The sequence below is a fragment of the Oncorhynchus nerka genome, linkage group LG19 (genome assembly GCF_034236695.1).
Source record: "Oncorhynchus nerka isolate Pitt River linkage group LG19, Oner_Uvic_2.0, whole genome shotgun sequence".
In the NCBI taxonomy this organism is placed as follows: Eukaryota; Metazoa; Chordata; class Actinopteri; order Salmoniformes; family Salmonidae; genus Oncorhynchus; species Oncorhynchus nerka.
The window spans coordinates 16,147,944-16,175,308 of NC_088414.1; the positions used below are offsets into that span (position 1 = coordinate 16,147,944).

Sequence of the window (27,365 nt, forward strand, 5' to 3'; positions counted from 1 at the left end):
AGAGATTCCCAGTGGAAAGAGGGGAACCGGCCAGGCAGAGACAGCCTAAAATTGTGGATTTGGCTATTTCAGCCACACCGGTTGCTGACAGGTGCATACAATTGACCACACAGCCATGCAATCTCCATAGACAAACATTGGCAGTAGAATGACCTTACTGAAGAGCTCAGTGACTTTCAACGTGGCACCATCATAGGATGCCACCTTTCCAACAAGTCAGTTCGGCATATTTCTGCCCTGCTAGAGCTGCCCCGGTCAACTGTAAGTGTTGTTATAGTGAAGTGGAAACATCTAGGAGAAACAATGGCTCAGCCGCGAAGTTGTAGGCCATACAAGCTCACAGAACGGGACCGCTGAGTGCTGAAGCGCATAGTGTGTAAAAATTGTCTGTCCTCGGTTGCAACACTCACTACCGAGTTTCAAACTGCCTCTAGAAGCAAGGTCAGCACAATAACTGTTCGTCGGGATCTTCATAAAATGGGTTTCCATGGCTGAGCAGCTGCACACAAGCCTAAGATCACCATGTGCAATGCCTAGCATCGACTGGAGTGGTGTAAAGCTCGCCCCCATTGGAATCTGGAGCAATGGAAACGCATTCTCTGGAGTGATGAATCATGATTCGCCATCTGGAAGTCTGACGGACTAATCTGGGTTTGGCGGATGCCAGGAGAACGCGCCTGCCAACTGTAAAGTTTGGTGGAGGAGGAATAATAGTCTGGGGCTGTTTTTCATGGTTCAGACTAGGCCCCTTAGTTCCAGTGAAGGGAAATCTTAACGCTACAACAAACCATGACATTCTAGACGATTCTGTGCTTTCAACTTTGTGGCAACAGTTTGGGTAAGGTCCTTTTTCTGTTTCAGCATGACAATTCCCCAGTGCACAAAGCGAGGTCCATACAGAAATGGTTTGTTGAGCTCGGCATGGAAAAACTTGATTGGCTTACACAGAGCCCTGCCCTCAACCCCATTGGACACCTTTGGGATGAATTGGAACGCCAACTGGGAGCCAGGCCGAATCTTCCCAAATCACTGCCCGACTTCACTTGCTCTTGTGGCTGAATGGAAGCAAGTCCCAGCAGCAATGTTCCAACATCTAGTGGAAAGCCTTCCCAGAAGAGTGGAGGCTGTTATAGCAGCAAAGGTGGGACCAACTCCATATTAATGCCCATGATTATGGAATGAGATGTTTGATGAGCAACTGTCCACATACTTTTGATCATGTTGTGTACATAAGAAAAGGAGCAGCATCAAAAGCAATAAAATCACATATTAAATAAGTAAGTATATTACAAATCGATAAAAGTACACTAAACATGATGACAGACTAACCAGGGAAGTGAACTAGACAGAGGATAAAAGTTAAGACAACAAATAATCTGAGTAAGCCTGTGTGAAGAGGTGTGTCTTTAGTGAGAACTTTAATATGTGTATGGATTGTGAGGTTTACCATTGCGTTAGGTTTGTGAAAATAGAGCTCTAAGAGAGTATACTGAGCATTTGGAAAGTATTCAGACACCTTGATTTTTCCACATTTGTCATGTTAGAGCCTGATTCTAAAATGTATTAAATAGTTTTTCCCCCCTCATCAATCTATACACAAACAAAAACAGGTTTTTAGAAATGAATGCAAATGTGTAAAAAAGAAAAAACTTAAATATCACATTTACATATTTATTCAGACCCTTGATTCAGTACTTTGTTGAATCGCCTTTGGCAGCCTTACAGCCTCGAGTCTTTTTGGGTATGACGCTATAAGCTTGGCACACCTGTATTTGGGGAGTTTCTCCCATTCTTCTCTGCAGATCCTCTCAAGCTCTGTCAGGTTGGATGGGGAGCGCTGCTGCACATCTATTTTCAGGTCTCTCCAGAGATGTTCGATCGGGTTCAAGTGGAAAGTGGCACTCAATAATGGATTCGCCGCAAACATAACACTTTGTATTCAGGACAAAAATTATTAGTTGTTAAATCTGTGTTTGAAATCCACTGCTCGACTGAAAAACCTTACATATAATTGTATGTTTGTGATACAGAGATGAGATAGTCATGCCATATCATGTTAAAGACTATTACTGCACACATAGTCCATGCAAGTCTTATGCGACTTGTTAATCACATTTGTACTCCTGAAGTTCTTCAGGTTTGCAATAACAAAGGGGTCGAATACTTATTGAATTTCAGCTTTTCATTTTTAATTCATCTAAAAACATTGTTTCACTTTGACTTCATGGGGTATTGTGTGGAGGCCAGTGACAGAAAAAATCTGAGGAAGCCCGATGATCTGGTGGAGACTTAACAGTTTGACGAGCCGGCTGGGCGAACAAGACCTGACGATCCGACTGAGGGCGTGGGATGGGCACCTTCCGAGCCAACCGGGGCAAGGAAACCTCTCAAGCCAGTTAGGACGTGGAAGCGCCGATGAGCTGGCTAGGCACCCCCGGTTCCATCGGCGGCGACCCTGGTCCGACGTCACCACCAACCGGAATGCCAGTACTCCCCGATGCTTCGTGTGATGGCTTTAGGATTCTGTAAGGCGTGACGCCGGACAGGAGAAGCAGGTACGGGAATTCAAACATTTAATCAGGAACGGCCATAGAACACGGCAGGAACAGCATCAGCACACAGGTAAACAAGGACATATGACAAAGATCAATCCCGAAGCAGGGAACAGACAGATACAGGGAAGGCAATGACACAAGTAATAGAGTTCAGCTGAGTCCAATGAGCGCAGATGTGCGTGATGGGGAAAGGCAGGTCTGCGTATTGATGGTGGCTTGCGTAATCCATTTGGAACTTCTAACGCGAGTAGGACGGGTGTTGGCTTTGTGACAATGACCACATGGCCGATTTTGACAGCTCCAACTCGGTTACACCTCCAACACTGCCAAAACACCAGCTTTGCGGGTGTCGGATATTGTGTGTTTATGCTTGATCTGATTTAATCTAGGTCTTAATGTCAAGTGTCCCTGACACTGCTACTTTGTAGTTGGTGTTGTCAGATGTTGTCAGATAATCGTACAATTATTGACTTTATTCCCGGCAACTTTTAACAAAGTGCCAAAATGTATTCTTGCCAATAAATCTGTGGCCGGTCTCTGTCACAGCCACAGGCCTGGTAGCGAAGCAGGAACTTCAAGTTGCTGTCATTTAAGAGGTTGTGAGTTCAAATCCCAGGTGTGGTTGCTTCCAAAGTGTGCAAACTAATGTTGAGGTCAATTCCATTCAAATTCCAATTACTATGATAAAAATACTAGTTTTTCTTGAGTGTATTTTTAACAATCATGCAACGACTTGAACATGTCTTGTGGGCTTTTGGGGTCACACACACAGTGTTTCTGTGAAACGGTGGACCTCCTCCGTATGTTCTTCATGTTAATGGCCATTTTGATATCGATATCAAATCATTTCTGGGTATAAAGAAATACCTTACTTTATACTATTGCAATGTTGAATACTCACATTGGCTTGAAGGGCATTATTTCCCTATGACACACAGTATATCCCCACAGTAAAATTCAATGGCTATAGTTAATTCTTACATGTTGCTGCTTTTGAAAGCAAAAGTCAAATTAAAAACATTATTGGCATTGTTAAATTCATTTGAAGTGACAAATGTGTTAAATTATAGCCATGGTATAAGGGCACAAGGCGAGACCCAGATGCAGACAGGAGGCGATGGTTAGAGTCTTTGTGTTTATTTACAGTATATCCAAAAGGAGTAGGCAAGAGAATGGTTGTGGACAGGCAAAAGGTCAAAACCAGATTCTGAGTCAAAGAGGTACAGAGTGGCAGACAGGCTCGATGTCAGGGTAGGTAGAAGGGTCAAGCAGTTAGGTACAGAGTCTAGAAAAAACAGGCATGGTCCAAACCAGGAAGACTAGAAAACAGGAGCACGGGAAAAGCACACCGTTGACTTGAAAACATACAAGACAAACTGGCACAGAGAGACAAGAAACACAGGGATAAATACACTGGGTGACACCTGGAGGAGGTGGAGACAATCACAGGAACAGGTGAAACAGATCAGGGCGTGACACATGGTATAAAAAGGATAATCAACTCGGGGCCATGCCTTCTCTGGGAAAACTGAAAACAAATTGTTATTAGCAGAGATGTTTGGAACTCTTTGTTATTGGTCTATTAATTTACCTCATGGTGATGGAACCATGGAATGCAGAAACTCCCGCCCATGCAATCATGTTTTTTTTCCATAACGGTAGCACATCGAAGTATTCAAACTTTCAATCAAAATGATATAGTTGTTTTACCACATTGGTAGCATTAGTGCAGCATTCATATACAATATAAATTACTTTGTTAAAAAGTTTGGGTTATTCTGTTTTGCCGTAATGGCTTAGGTAATGAACTGAAGGACTCAAGATGAATAGTGGGTTTGAATCTCGCATTAGAATTATTCACTAACCAGTCTGGTTCTGCTCCCTTGCCAACTCCTTATGGAACTGTGTTTGTCTTGACTAAGACAGCAACGGAGTTGGCAAGATTCGGGACTACCCAGTAAGCACCGTCCGACGCTGATGTTGATGGACGTCTAAAATATTTAGTTTTGCTCACTGGGCAGGCTTCACTGCTATAATAAGGAAAACTTTCTGAACAAATGTTTTTCAATTTCACTCTTCCTCCTCCCACATCCAAAACAGATTTGAATATTAATGTTTTGATATCCCGTTCTGCTTGCAGGCTTTGTTCAGGTCGGGGGAGGATAGCAAGGAGAAAGATAATCAGTTGTTTCAAAGTTTCACGGGCCCAACAATAAAAAATGAAATATATAAATAATAATGAAATATACATCTGTCACAGAAAACATATGATTGCTGGGGAATGTGAAAGATATATGAATTTGAGGATGACATTTGTCCAAACACTATAATAGACAGCCAAAAGCCATCCCATTCCTAACAATAAGTAAAGCATTATGGAAATGAGTTGGAAAAGCAGACTATTTAATAATGAATCACAAATGCAGCCGAGCAATCTCACATTGTTCTGTTCTGCATCTATTTTCTCTTTAGGGTAAGAGGAGCCCCATAATTATTGTTCTTTGTTTAAACTGAGAGCTGGCACAAGTCTCTGCCTCGGGTCTATAATCTTCACATACCAGTGAGTGGTTGAGATTCTATCTGGTCTGTGTCTCTGTGTTGCTGTGCCCAATAGGCCTGTAATATGCATGCAGTTGGACAGTATTCAAGCCAGAACTGGGTTCAAATGATGTTGGAGAGGATGAAGCGATGGAAGAGGAGTGGTCTACCGACGTCTATCCCAGCTCCCCCACAGACGACGCCACCCACTCCACCTACGTCGTCGTCTGGGTCCAACACATTGCGTCTCTCCCCCCCGAGGGAGTACGATGGAGCGGCGGCTGGGTGCCAGGGATTTTTGCTCCAGCTCGAGCTCTACCTGGCTACCGTGCGTCCGACTCCCTCGGGTGAGGATCTGGTGCGTATTCGGGGAGGAGACGAGTGGAAAACAGTGTTTAGTACCACATCAGGCCACTATGAGTACCTCGTCATGCCGTATGGGTTGAAGAATGCTCCAGCCGTCTTCCAATCCTTTGTAGATGAGATTCTCAGGGACTAGCACGGGCAGGGTGTGGTAGTCTATATTGATGACATCTTGATTTATTCTGCCACACGCGCCGTGCATGTCTCCCTGGTGCGCAAGGTCCTTGGGCGACTGCTGGAGCATGACCTATACGTCAAGGCTGAGAAATGTGTGTTCTCCAAACAAGCCGTTTCCTTCCTGGGTTATCGCATTTCCACCTCGGGGGTGGTGATGGAGTGTGACCGCGTTAACGCCATGCGTAATTGGCCGACCCCGACCACGGTAAAGGAGGTGCAGCGGTTTTTAGGGTTTGCCAATTACTACCGGAGGTTTATCCGGAGGTTTATCCGGGGGTTTTGGCCAAGTAGCTGCGCCTACCTCACTGCTGAAGGGGGGACCGGTGCGTCTACGGTGGTCGGCCGAGGCCGATGGAGCCTTCAACCAGTTGAAGGCGCTGTTTACTGAAGCTCCCGTGTTGGCGCATCCGGATCCTTCGTTAGCATTCATAGTGGAGGTGGATGCGTCCGAGGCTGGGGTTGGAGCCGTGCTGTCACAGCGCTCGGGCACGCCACCGAAGCTCCGTCCCTGCGCTTTCTTTTCCAAGAAGCTGGGTCCGGCGGAGCGGAACTATGATGTGGGGTACAGGGAGTTACTAGCTATGGTAAAAGCCCTGAAGGTGTGGAGACACTGGCTAGAGGGGGCTAAACACCCTTTCCTCATCTGGACTGACCACCGCAATCTGGAGTATATTCGAGCAGCGAGGAGACTGAATCCGCGTCTGGCTAGGTGGGCCATGTTCTTTACACACTTTAGATTTATGATCTCTTATAGACCAGGTTCCCTTAACACTAAGGCCGACGCGCTGTCCCGTCTCTATGACACCGAGGACTGGTCCATCGATCCCACTCCCATCCTTCCAGCTGGTGGTCCCGGTGGTATGGGAGGTGGACGCGGACATCGAGCATTGAGGGTTGAACCTGCGCCTTCACAGTGTCTGACCAGTCTTAGGTACGTGCCGCTTGGTGTCCGTGATAAATTGATTCGGTGGGCTCACACACTACCTTCTTCGGGTCATCCGGGGATTGATAGGACAGTGCGGGGTCTTAGGGGGAAACACTGGTGGCCCACCTTAGCTAAGGATGTGAAGCTCTATGTCTCTTCCTGTTCGGTGTGCGCTCGGAGTAAGGCTCCTAGGCATCTGCCTAGAGGGAAGTTACAACCCCTCCCGGTTCCACAACGGCCATGGTCTCATCTCTCGGTATATTTTCTTACTGATCTTCCCCCATCTCAGGGGAACACTACCGTTCTGGTCGTTGTGGATCGGTTCTCTAAGTCCTGCCGTCTCCTCCCATTGCCTGGTCTCCCTACGGCCCTACAGACTGCTGAGGCTCTATTTAGCCACGTCTTCCGGCACTACGGGGTTCCAGAGGACATCGTATCTGATCGGGGTCCCCAGTTCACGTCCCGGGTTTGGAGGGCATTTATGGAGCGTCTGTGGGTCTCGGTCAGCCTTACCTCTGGTTATCACCCCGAAAGTAATGGGCAGGTGGAGAGAGTAAACCAGGAAGTGGGTAGGTTTCTGAGGTCGTATTGCCAGGACCGGCCAGGAGAATGGGCGAGGTACGTCCCGTGGGCAGAGTTGGCCCAGAACTCACTTCGTCACTCATTTGAATGCGTCGCCATTTGAATGCATACTACCAGCCGGTCCTGGCTCCGTGGCATCAGAGTCAGACCGAAGCTCCTGCGGTGGAGGAGTGGGTACAGCGCTCTAGAGAGACCTGGCGGGCAGTCCAGGATTCTCTCAGGCAGGCCAGTGAACGGCAGAAAAAAAGCACTGACCGCCACCGCAGTGAGGCCCCTGTGTTCGCACCAGGGGACAGGGTCTGGCTCTCGACCCGAAACCTGCCCCTCCGTCTGCCCTGCCGGAAGCTGGGGCCGCAGTGTGTGGGGCCATTTAAAGTCCTGAGGAGGATAAACGAGGTGTGTTATAGATTGCAACTTCCCTCTTACTATCACATTAACACGTTTCATGTGTCTCTCCTCAGGCCGGTGGTAGCTGGTCCCCTACAAGAAGGTGAGGTACCGGAGGTCCCTCCGCCCCCTCTGGACATCGAGGGGTCCCCGGCGTACACAGTACGAGCTATTCAGGACTTGAGACGCCGGGTGAGGGGCCTGCAGTACCTCGTGGACTGGGAGGGGTACGGTCCGGAAGAGAGGTGCTGGGGGACATTTTAGATCCTTCCCTCTTGAGGGATTTCCACCGCCTCCACCCAGATCGCCCCACGCCTCGTCCTCCGGGTCGTCCTCGAGGATGGTGCCTCTTCCTGTTCGGGCGGCGCTCGGCAGTCGTCGCCGCAGGCCTACTAGCTGCCATCGATTCCCTTTCCTTTTGTTTCTGTTAGTTGGGTCTAATTGGTTACACCGGTTTTGAGTTTAGTTTTGTTTGTAGGCTATTTAAGGGCACTAGGCCCGCTGGGTATTGTGCGGGCTTGTTCTCTGTTTATTGCTGTTGGTTGATTAGTGTGATCTCTATTTTTCCGGACAGTTTTAGTCCTGTTTATTTGGACGGGTTGTTTCATGCGCCCTTGTGTTTTACATGTCCGTTTTTCCGCTGTCATTGGAATAAAAGATCCATGTACGGAATTACCTGCTCTCTGCGCTTGAGAGGGCCCGTGGCTGGATCAGTAATGGACACGGCACCACTTTGAGTCAGGCGCCAGCAAGACGAAGGAGGGTTACTGGTATGGGCCGCTATCATTGAGGATGAGGTAGTTGGACCTTTTCGGGTTGAAGATGGACTGAGACTCAACTCTCAAACCTACTGCCAGTTTCTGGAAGATTCTTTCGTCAAGCAGTGTTACAGGAAGAAGTCCTCAGCATTCTAGAAGGCCATGATCTTTATGCAGGACAATGCTCCATCACATGCATCCAAGTACTCCACTGCTTTGCTAGCCAGCAAGGGCCTCAAAGATGCTTGAATACTGACCTGGCCCCCTTCCTCACCTGACTTAAATCCTATTGAGAACTTGTGGGCCCTTCTCAAACGTGAGATTTACAGTGAGGGAAGACAATACACCTCTTTGAACAGCATTTGGGAGGCTGTGGTTGCTGCTTCAGCGAAAGTTGATCGTGAACAGATCAAGAAACTGACAGACTCCATGGATGGAAGGCTCATGGCAGTTATTGAAAATAAGGGCGGCTATATTGTTCACTGAATATTTTTGAAAGGCCAAAAATGCTATATAATTGTCATTTTGTATTACTTATTTGTTACACTTACTCTAAAATTTGAGAGTAAACAAGTGAGTTGAGAGAAATTATTTTTGTAATTTAGTTGCCTAATAATTCTGCACACTAATAGTTGCCTAATAATTGTGCACACTTATATATTTCCCCGGGAAAGACAAAACTCACTTTTCCTTTGTTAAACATTCAGGTTTGAGGTTCAATAACATTTTGGATTGACTGAGAGCATTGTTCAATAATAAAATGAATCCCGAAGAATTTTTGCCTAATAATTGTGCACACAGTGTATAGTTCCAAGTCATTTTTTTTGTATTATTATTGTATTATTATTTTATTTGATTAATTTAAGGGGTAGATCACCTTTAATATTGCAGATTGTGGCTTCTATCAATGTAATTGTCTGCGTCATTTTCAATCCCCCATATATTATTTGGTAAATATACTGAACAAAAATATGAATGCAACATGCAACAATTTTACTTAGTTACAGTTTTTAGAAGGAAATCAGTCAATTGAAATAAATTAATCAGGCCTTAATCTATGGACATCCATGAAATCAGGGGCGCAGTCATGGATGGTCTGCGGTTGTGAGGCCGGTTGGATGTACTGCCAAATACTCTAAACTACATTGGATCCGGCTTATGGTAGATAAATGAACATTCAATTCTATGGTAAAAGCTCTGTTGGACATACTTGCAGTCAGCATACCAATTGCACGCTCCCTCAAAACTTCAGACATCTGAGGCATCGTGTTGTGTGTCAAATCTACACATTTTAGAGTGGCATTTTATTGTCCCCAGCACAAGGTGCACCTGTTTAATGATCATGCTGTTTAATCAGCGTCTTGATATGCCACACATTTCAGGTGGATAGATTATCTTGGCAAAGGATAAATGTTCACTAACAGGGATGTAAACAAATTTGTGCACAAAATTTGAGAGAAATACACTTGTTGTGCGTATGGAACATTTCTGGGATCTTATATTTCAGCTCATAAAAAATGGGACCAACACTTTACACGTTGAGTTTATATTTTTGTTCAGTATATATATTTTTGATATATATTTTCCTTCTTTATTAATTTCCCCTAAGCCTATCATCCCTCCCCTAATTGGAGTAAACTAATGGACAACAATACTAAGGCTTCTATTTTCAGTTTATACATACTATTTACATTTTATGGACACAGTATATTTTACATTAGATATTTAGTCCGATTTGCAGTAGCTATTACAGCGAAAACATGCCATGCGATTGTTTGAGGACGGCGCACCACATCGAAATATTTCTCCACCGGCACAGGTCTCATACATTCACAAATAGCGATTAAACCTCTACTGACTCCCCATCCCGCATGCGGGAGCATAATCATCGCCTGACACTAATTAGCATAACGCAACGGACATAAATATCCCTAGAAAATATTCCTATTCATGAAAATCACAAATGAAATATATTGAGACACAGCTTAGCCTTTTGTTAATCACCCTGTCATCTCAGATTTTCAAAATATGCTTTACAGCCATAGCTAGACAAGCATTTGTGTAAGTTTATCGATAGCCTGGCATAGCATTATGCCTAGCTAGCAGCAGGCAACCTGGTCACGGAAATCAGAAAAGCAATCAAATTAAATCGTTTACCTTTGATGAGCTTTGGATGTTTTCACTCACGAGACTCCCAGTTAGCTAGCAAATGTTCCTTTTTTCCAAAAATTATATTTTTGTAGGCGAAATAGCTCTGTTTGTTCTTCACGTTTGGCTGTGAAATCGCCCGGAAATTGAAGTCACGAAAACGGCAAAAAATATTACAAATTAGCTCCATAATATCGACAGAAACATGGCAAACGTTGTTTATAATCAATCCTCAAGGTGTTTTTCAAATATCTATTCGATAATATATCCTTTCGGGACAATTCATTTTTCAGTAGGACTGATTGAAGTAATGGCTACCTCTGTATTTTACACGAGAGTCACCCTGGGAGCCATCAGGTGACCACTTACGCAATGTAGCCGCCTACGGCTATTCTTCAACATAAATCCGTAAAACTACGTCACAATGCTGTAGAGACCTTGGGGAATACGTAGAAAGCGTACGCTGGTTGATAGCACATTCACAGCTCAATAGGGACTCTGGACTTTGATTCAATGTCCTTAAAACAAGTCAAAATGAGGCTCAGTAGTGTGTGTGGCCTCCACGTGCCTGTATGACCTCCCTACAACGCCTGGGCATGCTCCTGATGAGGTGGCGGATGGTCTCCTGAGGGATCGCCTCCCAGACCTGGACTAAAGCATCCGCCAACTCCTGGACAGTCTGTGGTGCAAGTGGATGGAGCAAGACATGATGTCCCAGATGTGCTCAATTGGATTCAGGTCTGGGGAACGGGCGGGCCAGTCCATAGCATCAATGCCATCCTCTTGCAGGAACTGCTGACACACTCCAGCCACATGAGGTTTAGCATTGTCTTGCATTAGGAGGAACCCAGGGCCAACCGCACCAGCATATGGTCTCACAAGGGGTCTGAGGAGCTCATCTCGGTACCTAATGGCAGTCAGGCTACCTCTGGCGAGCACATGGAGGGCTGTGCGGCCCCCCAAAGAAATGCCACCCCACACTATGACTGACCCACCGCCAAACCGGTCATGCTGGAGGATGTTGCAGGCAGCAGAACGTTCTCCACGGCGTCTCCAGACTCTGTCAAGTCTGTCACATGTGCTCAGTGTGAACCTGCTTTCATCTGTGAAGAGCACAGGGCGCCAGTGGCGAATTTGCCAATCTTGGTGTTCTCTGCCCCCACCTGTGGACGTCGGGCCCTCATACCACCCCCATGGAGTCTGTTTCTGACCGTTTGAGAAGACACATGCACATTTGTGGCCTGCTGGAGGTCATTTTGCAGGGCTCTGGCAATGCTCCTCCTTGCACAAAGGCGGAGGTAGCGGTCCTGCTGCTGGGTTGTTGCCCTCCTACGGCCTCCTCCACGTCTCCTGAGTTACTGGCCTGTCTCCTGGTAGTGCCTCCATGCTCTGGACACTATGCTGACAGACACAGCAAACCTTCTTGCCACAGCTCGCATTGATGTTCCATCCTGGATGAGCTGCACTACCTGAGCCACTTGTGTGGGTTGTAGACTCCGTCTCATGCTACCACTAGAGTGAAAGTACCGCCAGCATTCAAAAGTGACCAAAACATCAGCCAGGAAGCATAGGAACTGAGAAGTGGTCTGTGGTCACCACCTGCAGAACCACTCCTTTATTGGGGGTGTCTTGCTAATTGCCTATAATTTCCACCTGTTGTCTATTCCATTTGCACAACAGCATGTGAAATGTATTGTCAATCAGTGTTGCTTCCTAAGTGGACAGTTTGATTTCACAGAAGTGTGATTGACTTGGAGTTACATTGTGTTGTTTAAGTGTTCCCTTTATTTTTTTGAGTTAAACCAAAATATTTGTTGTAATATTTGTTCTGTCTTTTCTGGTTGATTAAACTGAAATAGCAGCCAATTTTCTATGGCTTGTTTGAGTTAAACCAAAATATTTGTTGTAATATTTGTTCTGTCTTTTCTGGTTGATTAAACTGAAATAGCAGCCAATTTTCTATGGCTTGTTTTAAAAATAACGATATTTTGGAGATTTCATTTTTAAATAACCTAAAGTGAGAGGTTGTAATAAGAGGAGAAAAGCCGTTCTTGAACACGGGGTGAGCCATTTTTACTAATCTGGTAAAGAACCAGTTTGAATTTAAGTATAATTTTAATTTTTTAAAATAAATTCTGCCCTCCGAATTCATATTCATTATATAAATAGGCCCGTTTCCTTTTGTCTGGCTTAACGTTCTAAATAAAATGGCATATATTTTGCTCATATAGTTTTAAAAAGTCATTAGGTGTAGGCAGGGCCATAAGTCATTAGGTGTAGGCAGGGCCATAAGTCATTAGGTAAACTGGAAAATGCCTAAAGAGTTAATCAGTGTGATTTTTCACAAATAGACGGGTATTTTCCTTTCCATGTTACAGAGTTAGCTCCAGGTAAATGTTGTAATTCTTCAACCTGTGACTAAAAATAAGAGCTTAACTGTTTTTGCTAACTTTCTATTCAAATGTACTGTAGTGAGAATTTCTTTCTGCCAGGATATGAATATCTAGCATGTCCACTTCACCGTCAGATCATTTTATTGGTAAACTACACGGTAATATAAAAGTTGTATTTTTTAGCATTCCAATGTGTAATATGGTAGATGCATTTATCATTTGAGTATTTTGAATACAATTTGATTGTATTCCAGAGAGGATAGAAACGTTATCTAGATCCTCTGAGGCTGTGAAGGGATCCAAATTGTTTAGTCATTTGTTTATACACATACTTTCTATTGATGGGTAGCTGTCCCACACCCGACTCCTAAACTTCATGTTTGAAAATAAAGCAATTCATGATTTGTCCTTTTTGTAACACTATTATTTCAATAGAACATCTTGAGTTGTTCTATTACTACATTAAAAGATACTGATCTAATTAGTAGTTTTATTAATTTTAAACATCTTTCTCTAAATAATGATGTCCAACCTTTTGAAGTCACTACCAAAACACACACATTAAAGTCACATCCTTACAAATATCACCAGGTGATGGAATTGGACCCCTCTCCGCAATGGCCACATGGTGAATAAGTCTGTCTGCACCATGCTCTACCAACTAAAATACAGAGGACCACAGTGTGGGTAGTGGACAGGAAAAAGTGTAGAATATTGAGATTCATAGCCAGCAGGGGGGCTCCAACCCTCCAGAGCCCAAACATTGAAATCTATTTGTCCAAAACATAGATGTCTTTAATGTGCTATACTGTATTGTAATGTACCCTACTCTAGGATACTCTACTGTACTGTACTGTGCTCTACTGTACTGTACCCTACTTTAATGTACTCTACTGTACTGTACTTTACTCTACTGCACTGTACTATGAGCTACTGTACTGTACTTTACTGTACCCTACTCTACTGTACTGTATTGTAATTTACTCTACTTGAGTTTCTTACCGTTGAAGAAAGGAAGCCCTCAATGGCAATGTCTATACTAAAACCATTGATTAATCTTATGCTACACAAAGATAAATAACAAAAAAAAATCCAAACTAATCCAGTCAAATAGTTAGATTTATTGCAGCTGTTGCTGAAATGGTTGTTCCAGTTTAAATGGTTTAGGTAGTCTTTTTGTCAATTTACCTGACCCTGACAGTCATTCTGAATGCAGATTAACACACATTCCAACTGCTGGCTATCCTCACTTTGCAAGCCAGCACAATGTGACTTGCAAGCCTGATGTGGCCTGTAAACCAGGAGTTTATCCTAACACCACTGTGTTAGGGTAAGCCTGGGCCAACAAAGTGAGGCCTTAGGATATACCTGTATATATTGTTTTGTCATAGAGTTTAATTTTATTGATGGCAATCACCTAGATACTCACTTTGCTAAAGTCACAGGCTTTACAAAATAAATAATTTAAAATACTTTTGTCTGTCACTAACAAATACAGTCATGGGTTGTAATAGCGCTACAATTCACTCGAAAAGAAAAGGCACCCAGGGAAATATGCAAATTAAGCTTTACAAACTACAGCGTTAAAACAAACAACACCCCAAAATTATTAAGGAGAAGGAGAATAATGGCTTTGCTCCAAATGGCACCCCATTCTCTATTTAGCCCTGGGTCAAATGTACTGCAATATGTAGGCAATAATGTGCTATTTGGGATATAGCCTATGGTTTGGTCTGAAAGTCTGGTATGAAAACTGTGAACTAATGAGTATCAGGGTTGTTAGAGCATAGATATTATATATATGTGCTATACACACACATTGCACGCACTTGCACCCATACACACAAGCACACACACACACACACACACACACACACACACACACACACACACACACACACACACACACACACACACACACACACACACACACACACACACACACACACACACGCACACACACACACCCAAACACACTGCACAAATACTGCATAATCACATCTTTAATTTCTCTCTCATCTAATCCTTTGATTAGGCTTTACAGTAAAGAACACTGTAGTAATTGTGTTTTCCCTGGTAGAGACATACTGTATGCTCAGGGTGACAGCATCAAGAAGATTTACTTCTTTAGCCAATGATGCAGGTAATTGAAAACTTGTCTGTATCATAGCCTAAGAGTATATTGACACACCTGTGTGTCAGTCTAAGTAATATAATAGCATAATCTGCCAGTTTAAGATAGACATATCAGGTGTTTTGCTCTACGACCCCCACAAGTGTCACGAGACTCATCAGACTATCATCAGACTCCATACAAACTATTAGAAGTATGGAGGTAGTTTTGTGCCAACAAGAATAAGAGGGTAAATATGTGTCCAAAGAAGGAAAAATATTTGAGTGTTCTCATATCACCTAGATATAGGACAGACACTTTAAAACCTTATTCCTTATGATTTATTTTTGACTATCTTTTTTGCCACTTATGAATGTGTTAGTATAGGCCAAATTCAATATTCTGTCAGTTTCTAAATGTAAAATGTAAAATCAAGTAGCTAAATGATCCATGGTATGACCATCTTAAAACAATTCCATATGTTAGCTTAGTACCCCCACAATGGCTTTGACATTTAGAGGCTAAAGCACATCACACCTTGCACACAGTGTTGGAGTGGTGCCTGGAGAAGTGGGTATACTCTAATACTGCTCAAAATTTCCCAAACGGCCCGCCCAGCGAAAGAAAGGCGCCCTGTCTGAAAAATGATATGTAAAAAAGTGACATGTCCCCACTACACCACTGACTGTCAAAAACGGCTGATGCACAACCAAATGTAATTTATTTAACCTTTATTTAACTAGAAAATCATTTAAGAACAAATTATTATTTACAATGACGGCCTACATACTTAGACTTGAGTATTTCAACAACTCTTCTCTTCCAACTTGTTAGGCAATCATATGTACCTACGTGGGAAGGATGGCCAGCCACACAGGAGGGTGATTTTTACCAAGGAGGAGAAGGAGGCCGTGCTGACCGAGATGCATGCTGGCCCTTTCGGAGTGAAGCGCATGATTGCCAAAATCAACCTACACTTATTCTGACAGGGAATTGTTTAGGAGGTGGACAGCTGGGCAAATGAAATAACCTTTTGTTTGTCAATCACGTTCTATTATATCTGAAATTATTATGGTTTCAGTGAATGTCATATCAGAGAGCACACAATGTTTCAATTTGTCACTTTTTGCTTTAAGGTCAGTATCCTGTCAAGCCTGCCAGAAGTTTGAGACGGTGAAGACTGTGGCGCAGGAGTTGAAGCCCATCAAAGTTGTTTCACCATGGCACATGATCAGTAAGTGTCCCAATTCAAATTTTGCACTGATAAGTTGTTTTGTAATGGTTACTTTATTTGACCACAGCAGAGTTCAAGGAGGTATGTGAGTGTGTGTTTCAGTATCCTTACAAATATGAAAATATGCATACTGTATGACACAGATATAGGTAAGAATAAAGTAATCTTCTCTCTAACACTTTAAATGTTAGGGATGGACCTCATCGGACCCTTCACGAAATCCAGGAATGGCAACAGCTGGTGTCTGACAGAGACCAATCACTGGGTGGAGGCAATACCCATTAAGGTCAGTAAAGGAAGAGTAAGTGTTAAACTCTAAATTACCTTGTGTAACCCATTAAAAAGCATGCTTGGAACCCAAAAAAATATTTTTGTTTTGTATGATACCCATCAAGGACGAGACTGGCGAGGCCACTTCCAAGGCAATGGTGGACATCTTCAACACCCATGGTTCTCCTGAGGTCATCTTGAGTGACCGAAGTCATGAACGCTGGAACAATGTACTGATGTTATAGGTTATATTCTGTCACCAATGGTTTGTTTAATAAATTTTTTACAATTTGTTTTTGTTTTTCCATGGTACATAATCAGACATATTTTAATATATTACATTGTCAATAGATATCGCTTTCCTACCCCCTCCTCCAGGTTTGGTGGATGGACCAACAAGACTGCCATGGGCAAATCCCTTGACTGGTACCAGGAATGGTGGGAGAACAAATTGAAAGGTAATTCTCTTTGCACACAACAGCAGCAAATCAGCAGAAAATCTGCAGAAAATCAGCAGAAAATCAGCAGCAAATCAGCTGATGTTCAAATCAAATGTATTTATATAGCCCTTCTTAGATCAGCTGATATCTCAAAGTGTTGTACGGAAACCCATCCTAAAACCCCAAACAGCAAGCAATGCAGGTGCAGAAGCACGGTGACTAGGAAAAACTCCCTAGAAAGGCTAAAACCTAGGAAGAAACCTAGAGAGGAACCAGGCTATCAGGGGTGGCCAGTCCTCTTCTGGCTGTGACGAGTGGAGATTGTAACAGAACATGGCCAAGATCTTCAAATGTTCATAAATGACCAGCAGGGTCAAATAATAATAATCACAGTAGTTGTCGAGGGTGCACAGGTCAGCACCTCAGGAGTAAATGTCAGTTGGCTTTTCATGGCCGATCATTGAGAGTATCTCTACTGCTCCTGATGTCTCTAGAGAGTTGAAAACAGCAGGTCTGGGACAGATAGCACGTCCGGTGAACACGTCAGGGTTCCATAGCCACAGCCAGAACAGTTGAAACTGGAGCAGTAGCATGGCCAGGTGGACTGGGGACAGCAAGAAGTCATCATGCCAGGTAGCCCTAACGCATGGTCCTAGGGCTCAGATCCTCCGAGAGAGAGAAAGAAACAAATAGAGAATGAGAGAATTAGAGAGAGCATACTTAAATTCACACAGGACACCGGATAAGACAGGAGAAATATTCCAGATATAACAGACTGACCCTAGCCCCCTGACACAAACTACTGCAGCATAAATACTGGAGGCTGAGACGGAAAGGGTCAGGAGACACTGTGGCCCCATCCGATGATACCCCTGGAAAGGTCCAAACAGGCAGGATATAACCCCACCCACTTTGCCAAAGCACAGCCCCCACACCACTAGAGGGATACCTTCAACCACCAATTTACCATCCTGAGACAAGGCCGAGTATAGACCACAAAGATCTCCGCCACGGCACAACCCAATGGGGGGGCGCCAAACCAGACAGGAAGACCACTCAAGTGATGCACCCCTCATAGGGACGGCATGGAAGAGCACCAGTAAGCCAGTGACTCAGCCCTGTTAGGGTTAGAGGCAGAGAATCCCAGTGGAGAGAGGGGAACCAGCCAGGCAGAGACAGCAAGGGCAGTTCGTCGCTCCAGCGCCTTTCCGTTCACCTTCACACTCTTGGGCCAGACTACACTCAATCATAGGACCTACTGAAGAGATGAGTCTTCAGTAAAGACTTAAAGGTTGAGACAGAGTCTGCGTCTCTCACATGGGTAGGCAGACCATTCCATAAAAATAGAGCTCTATAGGAGAAATCCCTGCCTCCAGCTGTTTGCTTAGTAATTCTAGGGACAATTAGGAGGCTTACGTCTTGTACGTGTAGGTATGTACGGCAAGACCAAGCCCATGTAATGCTTTGTAGGTTAGCAGTAAAACCTTGAAATCTGCTAGGTTCTAATCAGGTTTCTAGCAGCCTTATTTAGCACTAACTGAAGTTTATTTGGTGCTTTATTCGGGTAGCCGGAAAGTAGAGCTTTGCAGTAGTCTAACCTAGAAGTAACAAAAGTGTCACACCCTGACCATAGTTTGCTTTGTATGTTCTATGTTTTGTTTGGTCAGGGTGTGATCTGAGTGGGCATTCTATGTTGGATGTCTTGTTTGTCTGTTTCTGTGTTTGGGCCTGATATGGTTCTCAATCAGAGGCAGGTGTCAGTCATTGTCTCTGATTGGGAGCCATATTTAGGTAGCCTGTTTTGTGTTGGGTTTTGTGGGTGATTGTTCCTGTCTTTGTGTTTGTTACACCAGATAGGGCTGTTTTAGTTTTTTTCACGGTTTCTTGTTTTTTTGTATATTGTTTTTTTCCCATCTTTATTAAAGATGTATCGCAATAACCACGCTGCGTTTTGGTCCGCCTCTCCTTCAACAGAAGAATCCCGTTACAAAAAGCATGGATTCATTTTTCTGCATAATTTTTTAACAGAACATTTCTGTGTTTGCAATGTTACGTAGATGGAAAAAAGCTGTCCTTGAAACACTCTTGATTTGTTCGTCAAAAGAGAGTTCAGGGTCCAGAGTAACGCCGAAGTCCTTCACAGTTTTATTTGAGACAACTGTACAACCATCAAGATTAATTGTCAGATTCAACAGGAGATCTCTTTGTTTCTTGGGACCTAGAACAAGCATCTCTGTTATGTCCGAGTTTAAAAGTAGAAAGTTTGCAGCCATCCACTTCCTTATGTTCTCCCAATGCTAAAGGGTGGAGATCCCTCAGATGCTAATTGTAACGATCTGGGTGTAGTGGGTGCAAAGTCAGGCGCAGGAAGCAGAGAGTTCAGGGTAATGCTATTTAATGCATAAACGGCGAACATATGCCACCCCACGAAAACACAGGGTGCACACAAAACAAATGCCCCAAACACAGTCCAGCAAGAACCCCACAAACAGGAAAACACGTTAACCTCTAACGTGCACACTAGTCACACAAACAATCCCGCAGGCGGGCCGGCTGGCTAATAAAGCCCAACTAATCACCAAATAAACAACAGGTGTAACCAATAAACAGACAAGGAGGGGGAGGAAAGAATCAGTGGCAGCTAGTAGGCCGGAGACACCGAGCGCCACCCGAACGGGAAGGGGAGCCACCTTCGGTAGGAGTCGTGACACTAATAACTATCGTCCTATTTCCAAACTCACTCTCCTGGCCAAGCAAAGTCTATGAATCCCTAGTGAACTCATGTAACAGGGTTGGTTATGTTTCCACTTGCCTCTAAAGAAATGTGTATTTAATGTTCAAGCATTCTTATAGGTTAGTTCAACTCTGATGACAATAAAGTGTGTTATGATTGGCCCCGCTTGCAGATAGGGGGAGATCGCAGTATGAAAATGTGATGCAAGGGGTCGGTCACGTTCTGAATAGTGTTTTCTATTTTCTATTTTACAATGTGTACAAGTTTGCTGTACATTACTGATTTATACATGTGTGGGTATATGGTACCTGTTAGGGATAGAGGGGATTTCCGGGATGTGCTTTGGCATATAATTGCTGTAAATAAGTGTGTTAGCTACCATACACCGATGTAATGGTCACATAAGCCACTGCTAACATAGTTGTCTTCATGCTACAGATTTTGCCATCGACAGCCATCAATACCGTTCAGCCCTGCACAACTAACGTGCTGTTTCCCATTAAACAGCAGGTATTTACACGTTATATTTTGTATTGTATTTTTGTATTTTGTTCGCCCAGTATGAAAATGTGATGCAAGGGATTTTGCCATCGACAGCCATCAATACCGTTCAGCCCTGCACAACTAACGTGCTGTTTCCCATTTAACAACATAAATTAATGCTCAACTGGGACCACTGGCCGAAGTTATTTATTTTGAGAAAACACAACGCATGGAGAGTACATATACATCTGTTACACTCACAGGTAAAAAAACTTCTTAATTGAAAAGAACATACTGAGCGGGGTTCAGTCTGGCTTTAGATCGGAGCATAGCACCACAACTGCAACTATGGCAGTGGCAAATTACATCATAAATGCACTTGGTAAAAAGCATGATTTATTTCAGCTTATATTTCTTTCATCACAGTCCCAGTGGGTCAGAAGTTAACATACACTCAATGACAGCCAGACAAGCCAGAATCAAATGGATTTACATATGAATGGGATGGAAATTAGTAACTTTAATGTGTCAAGCAGATTACACGTTTTCTTTGCCATTTCTGAAAAATAGGAAAGTTTAAGACATGGATTTTGTGTTGTAATGTTAACAAGGTACCCAAAAGTAGTTTGAAGTAATGATTTCATTAACTAAACATAACTTGTTTAAACAGAGAAATTGTCACTGAAATCAGGCTTGTTTGCATAGCGATGATGAAAATAACATAATTTAGGCTGTAATGATCTCCAAATGTCTAATCATTAGGTCATCAATCACATCATTGATATAGCAACGGACGCTAATAGTTCATTGAATCCCATTGTAACGTAGAGGTGGACACTTTTTTGGTCGGGGGACATTATTTGGGATGACCACTTATGTTGCTTATGCTTGGAGCCGGCCTTGTCATACAAGTTCAGTATGTTTGAGCATGCCTTTCCTCCTCTCTCAATGATCAAACACACAGCAGGGCAGTGATTGACTAGTTAATAATGGTAGTCTATTAAAAACTTCTTATGGCTTAGATCCCGCTAACGGGATCGATATGACAACAGCCAGTGAAAGTGCAGGGCGCCAAATTCAAAACAACAGAAATCTCATAATCAAAATTCCTCAAACATAGAAGTATTTTACACAATTTTAAAGATAAACTTGGTGTTAATACCACCACAGTGTCCGATTTCAAAAAGGCTTTAAGACGAAAGCACACCAAACGATTATGTTAGGTCTGCACCTAGTCACAGAAAAACACAGCCACAAAAGTCACAAAAAGGAGTCACAAAAAGCAGAAATAGAGATAAAATTAATCACTAACCTTTGATGATCTTCATCAGATTACACTCATAGGACTTCATGTTACACAATACATGTATGTTTTGTTCGATAAAGTTTATATTTATATCCAAAAATCTCAGTTTACATTGGCGCGTTACGTTCAGTAATGTTTTGCTTCCAAAACATCCGGTGATTTTGCAGAGAGCCACATCAATTTACAGAAATACTCATAATAAACATTGATAAAAGATACAACTGTTATGCATGGAACTTTAAATACACTTCTCCTTAATGTAACCGCTGTGTCAGATTTTTTTAAAACTTTACCGAAAAAGCACACCATGCAATAATCTGAGTACAGCGCTCAGACAACAAAACAAGCCATACAGAGATATCTGCCATGTTGTGGAGTCAACAAAGTCAGAAATAGCATTATAAATATTCACTTACCTTTTGATGATCTTCATCAGAATGCACTCCCAGTAATCCCAGTCCCACAATGAATGTTTGATTTGTTCGATAAAGTCCATAATTTATGTCCAAATACCTCCTTTTTGTTTGCGCGTTTAGTACACAATCCAAACTCACAACACGCGGGCAAGTCCAGGTGAAAGTTCACACGAAAATTCATATTACAGTTCGCAGAAACATGTCAAACAAAGTATAGAATCAATCTTTATGATGTTTTTATCATAAATCTTCAATAATGTTCCAACCTGAGAATTCCTTTGTCTGTAGAAATGCAATGGAACGCAAGCTAACTCTCACATGAGCGCACATAATCAGCTCATGCCACTCTGGCAGACCTCTGACTCATTCAGCTCCCATTCCCCCCTCCTTCACAGTAGAAGCATCAAACAAGGTTCTAGAGACTGTTGACATCTAGTGGAAGCCTTAGGAAGTGCAATATGAACCCATAGACACTGTATATTCGATAGGCAAAGAGTTGAAAAACTACAAACCTCAGATTTCCCACTTCCTGGTTTGATTTTTTTCTCCGGTTTTTGTCTGCCATATGAGTTCTGTTATACTCACAGACATCATTCAAACAGTTTCAGAAACTGCAGAGTGTTTCCTATCCAAATCTACTAATAATATGCATATATTAGCAACTGGGCCTGAGTAGCAGGCAGTTTACTCTGGGCACCTTATTCATCCAAGCTACTCAATACTGCCCCCTTCGGTTAGGGACTGAGGATGAAGCATTTGACATGGATTTGTGTTCCATGAACCACATGGTGCCATCTTCCTCTGTAATGTTCAGTAAAGACCTCCTGCATTCATGTGCTGACCATGTAATGGCTTGCACTTTCATGTGCAAGCATCTTGGTTAGAGAACACAGCATACACCTGGGTTCAAATATTATTAACATCTTTGAAATACTTTGAGCGTTTGCTTTGCAAAACGATTAGTAGTTTTCGGACCATATTCTTAGCACACAATCACTACATCGAGTTTGTGACTCTATAAACTTATTGGATGCATTTGCTGTTCGTTTTGGTTGTTTCAGATGATTTTGGGCCCAAAATAAATTAATGGTAAATAATGTATTGTGTAATTTTGTAGTCACGTTTACTGTGAATAAGAATAGAATCTGTTTCTAAACACTTCTACATTAATGCGGATGCTATAGGGGTGTGCCGATCTCTAAATAATATCAGTTTAATTACACTTGATACTCATAATCGGATTTACTGGTGAACGACAAACCCGGAAGTGTGCTTTAAATGCCGGAAAGTGCACGCTCAGAGTGCATCGCAGTGCGAATCGTTATGTTCCTTCACTCATTCACAAACATTGCTCAAAGTTAAACGACCCCGACAGATGAAAATGCAAATTAGGGCCATTTACTTACTTAGTCGTATTCAATTATCAAAGAAATAGGCTAATAAATACCCTAATGTCTGGCTGGCTACTATGGCCTGAATTTATTACAGACATTAGATGAAGGTAGGCTAATTCGCTTGCTTTTTCCTCCCGTCTCTTATGTCACAACATTTGTACAATCAAAATAAACTATCTGCATTTATAATTAGATGTTATAATGATCTGTTGCTCGTTAAACATTCTTGGCCTAGAATAAATAATAATAGCAAGACGCATGGGCTTGGCTCACGACATAATGACAGACGTCATCAGCAATGGAGTAATTATACGGACAGACATAGTAGGCCTACTAAACAATGCCAAGTAGACAGACAAAAACAACCATACGGCATCAGCAAAGTCTACAGAAAATAACTTGTTTGAACAACGACTAGCTACGGATTCATACAGGATATTTGGAGAAGGCGAGATTTATGCCCTGAGACGATTGACTCTGAGTGAGTGAAACAAAATGACACAATACATTATATTTACCATTCACAAAATAATGTGAAACACAAACAAAACGAACTGCAAATGCATCCAACAAATGTGGAGATTCACAAGCTTGATGTAGTCATTGTGTTCCAGGAATGTGGGACCAAGTACTAAACTTTTGACTAATCTTTAGGGGTGTAAATATTTCTTGAGAAAAAACGTGTCTTTCTCTGAGCAATTGTAAAATAATATAACCCCCCCCAAAAAAGAAATGTGTATACAATATAGCTCAGTATTTTAATTGTTTATTTTATACAGTCATTATTGCTCATCTTTAAGTCAATCTCGACAAACAGAAAATACATCCCTTCCTACCTTCTAGGCTTACCAAGTGTCGAAAGCCTGATTTGACAATCTCCAAATGTCATTAAACCTTTTATCGTTTTGTGATAGATGTCTCTTTCCATTTATAAAATGGCCGCTGTACAGTTTGGATTGATTGATTTGTCAATAATTTTATAAAAACAATAGTGGGGTCCGACATTTTAGACACTCTTGAAAGTCTGTTTATTGTGGTGTTGAAAAAGGCAAACCAAGATATTGAAACACCCGAAGTCGTTATGCTTTGATTATTGGTTGTGTGGAGAGTTGGCACAGAAACCTGTTGGTGGAAAATTTGTTGCATATATATTATATAATTATGAATATGGCATCAAAATGTTGAAAATCTGATTTCCCCCTAGCTGATCATTGTCTGCAGCCGGCTTTGATCGTACTCACAAACTTCTACAGATGCTCAATCGAGAGCATCCTGTCGGGCTGTATCACCGCCTGGTACGGCAACTGCTCCGCCCACAACCGTAAGGCTCTCCAGAGGGTAGTGAGGTCTGCACAACGCATCACCGGGGGAAAACTACCTGCCCTCCAGGACACCTACACCACCCGATGTCACAGGAAGGCCATAAAGATCATCAAGGACAACAACCACCCGAGCCACTACCTGTTCACCCCACTATCATCCAGAAGACGAGGTCAGTACAGGTGCATCAAAGCAGGGACCGAGAGACTGAAAAACAGCTTCTATCTCAAGGCCATCAGACTGTTAAACAGCCACCACTAACATTGAGTGGCTGCTGCCAACACACTGACACACTCAACTCCAGCCACTTTAATAATGGGAATTGATGGAAATGTATGTAAAATATATCACTAGCCACTTTAAACAATGCTAATTAATATAATGTTTACATACCCTACATTACTCATCTCATATGTATATGCATATACTGTACTCTATATCATCTACTTCATCTTTATGTAATACATGTGTCACTAGCCACTTTAAACTATGCCACTTTGTTTACATACCCTACATTACTCATCTCATATGTATATACTGTACTCTATACCATCTACTGCATCTTGCCTATGCCGTTCTGTACCATCACTCATTCATATATCTTTATGTACATATTCTTTATCCCTTTACACTTGTGTGTATAAGGTAGTAGTTTTGGAATTGTTAGGTTAGATTACTCATTGGTTATTACTGCATTGTCGGAACTAGAAGCACAAGCATTTCGCTACACTCGCATTAACATCTGCTAACCATGTGTATGTGACAAATACATTTGATTTGATTTGATTTTTAGTTTAGGCATAATAAAACAGTCAGGTAGATTTGTCTGTGGTGGTCAGCGAACCATTAACCTTCTGGCCCGTAGCCTTGTGCGGCATTTACTGTGCCAGAAAATCATGAACGTGCCAATGTCGACAACCACATTTATAAACAGGGTCCTACAGTTATTGTTATTTGTGATCGTAAACATTATTTAGAGTTAATTCTATGAGGGGGCATTTCATATTTTACAGTAGAGCAGTGCTGGTATTTCATATTTTCCAAAGAGCAGTGCTGGTAGTCTCAACCATATTAACAAACCATCCGTCTTGAAAAACCATCAGCATCATAACAGCAGCATGCACTTTACCTACCCGCCCTGCAATACTGCGCCTCTTGTGCTTGTTATTGGATTTATTTGTGCCAAAGCGCGCGGAGCGACAACAGTCAGTCCGTGTCTCTCTTCTCGATCGTTGCTATGTACAGATCTTCTTCAAAGCAGTGCTCTCATTCAGAAGTGAGCACATCTATCTCTTTGGACTTTTGAGTCTTCCTCTTCTAGTTTTCTACATCACCTTTTGGAAGGAAATATTATCAGTTGGACATTTTATGAAGTTCTTAAGGTAAGGCAAGATCTTTCTTATTTTTTTGGTAACACTTTAGTTGACACCTAGCATCATAACACATTATGACATGGTCATAATATGTCATATAATGTCATATAATATGTCATAACAGCTGGCATAACTTGTCATAACCTGTCATAATATGGTCATGACACATTTTTTTAGACCGGTTGTGACATATATTGCGTTATTTTATGGCTGATTATGACACCTACATAAGAGTGTCCAAACCCACAAAACCTACCACGGTAGTTATTGTATGGCTGGTTATGAAACCTACGTAAAGAGGTTCAAGACCCACAAAACCTACCACACAAGGCAAAACATTCCATTACACCATAGCATACTTGTCAACATTATTTTTATGTTATATCACATTTTCTGAAATTGACCATATTAAATGGTAATTGTGTACACATTGATGTCACACATACACCCACAACAAAGCTCTGTTGCTGATGAATGCAGGAGCAGATTTCAGGAGCAGGACAAGACATCCTCTTTTTAACTGATGACTGACTGACTGTACTTTGGTAGGCCTATCTGGCTTACACGATTCTGATGTTTATAATGCTTATTGACAGTGTCATAAAGTGTATTCTTTCAAATCTGATGAAAAAAACATGACTGTAAAAAATGCATGACAAGTTACCATAAAGGATTTAAGGAACACACTGTCAAACAAAAGGAAGCTTCTTGGCAGGGGAAAAAAATGTGAATACATGTGGGTTTTGACACTTTGTAGTTATCACAATTAGCCATAAAATAATGCAATATATGTCACAACATGTGTAAATATATGGGTCATGACAGCTATGACCATATTATTACAGGTTATGACCATGTCATAATGTGTTATGACGCTAGGTGTGAAGTAATTTAAAAAAAAAAATCTAAATGTTAGAAAGTAATGATAAATCATCAAAGCATTATGCCTATCCATTTAAAAAAGACTTTGCCTTTTTTTTTTTACGCATACAAATTGTCACTTTTCAAAGCGAGATGACGACAGCCATCACATGGTCCATAATCAACCTAATTATATGACTGACCTTAATTGATACTCTACAACTACATATTTAAGTTGTAGTGTCAAAGTTCAGTGAGTAGATGGCCTACAGTGTATACGACTGTCTTTCTGATCAATGGCAGGTGGTATAGCAGTCCACCCACTCCCATCCATCTAATTTCAGCTAGAGATTGGCCCAATTAAGTTTATAATTCAGGAACTGAAATTGAGTTTGTGTGAATGTAATTAAATATCGATATTTTATTACATATTGAATTCTAACATCTACATGAGTTCAATTTGAATTATTTCCATAAAAAGGTTCTGAAATCTCCCTTGATTTCTTCACATCTGGCATTCTGTGTATGTGCATAGGGTGACTAATTGCTTCTCATTCATTCTGCTTGCTGAACTTGTTTTGGTCTGGTCTTGGAT

At 42.2% G+C, this 27,365-nt stretch overlaps 1 long non-coding RNA gene across 1 annotated transcript; it reads left to right on the forward strand.

Annotated features, from left to right (window-relative positions):
- Nucleotides 1–1,835: 1,835 nt before the first annotated feature.
- LOC115147003 (uncharacterized) lies at nt 1,836–24,702 on the forward strand. Its single transcript, XR_003866254.2, has 7 exons — nt 1,836–2,555; nt 15,774–16,173; nt 16,365–16,459; nt 16,569–16,708; nt 16,822–16,901; nt 20,056–20,127; nt 24,421–24,702. It is a non-coding gene; the product is annotated as an uncharacterized LOC115147003 (long non-coding RNA).
- The last annotated feature ends 2,663 nt before the right edge of the window (nt 24,703–27,365 follow it).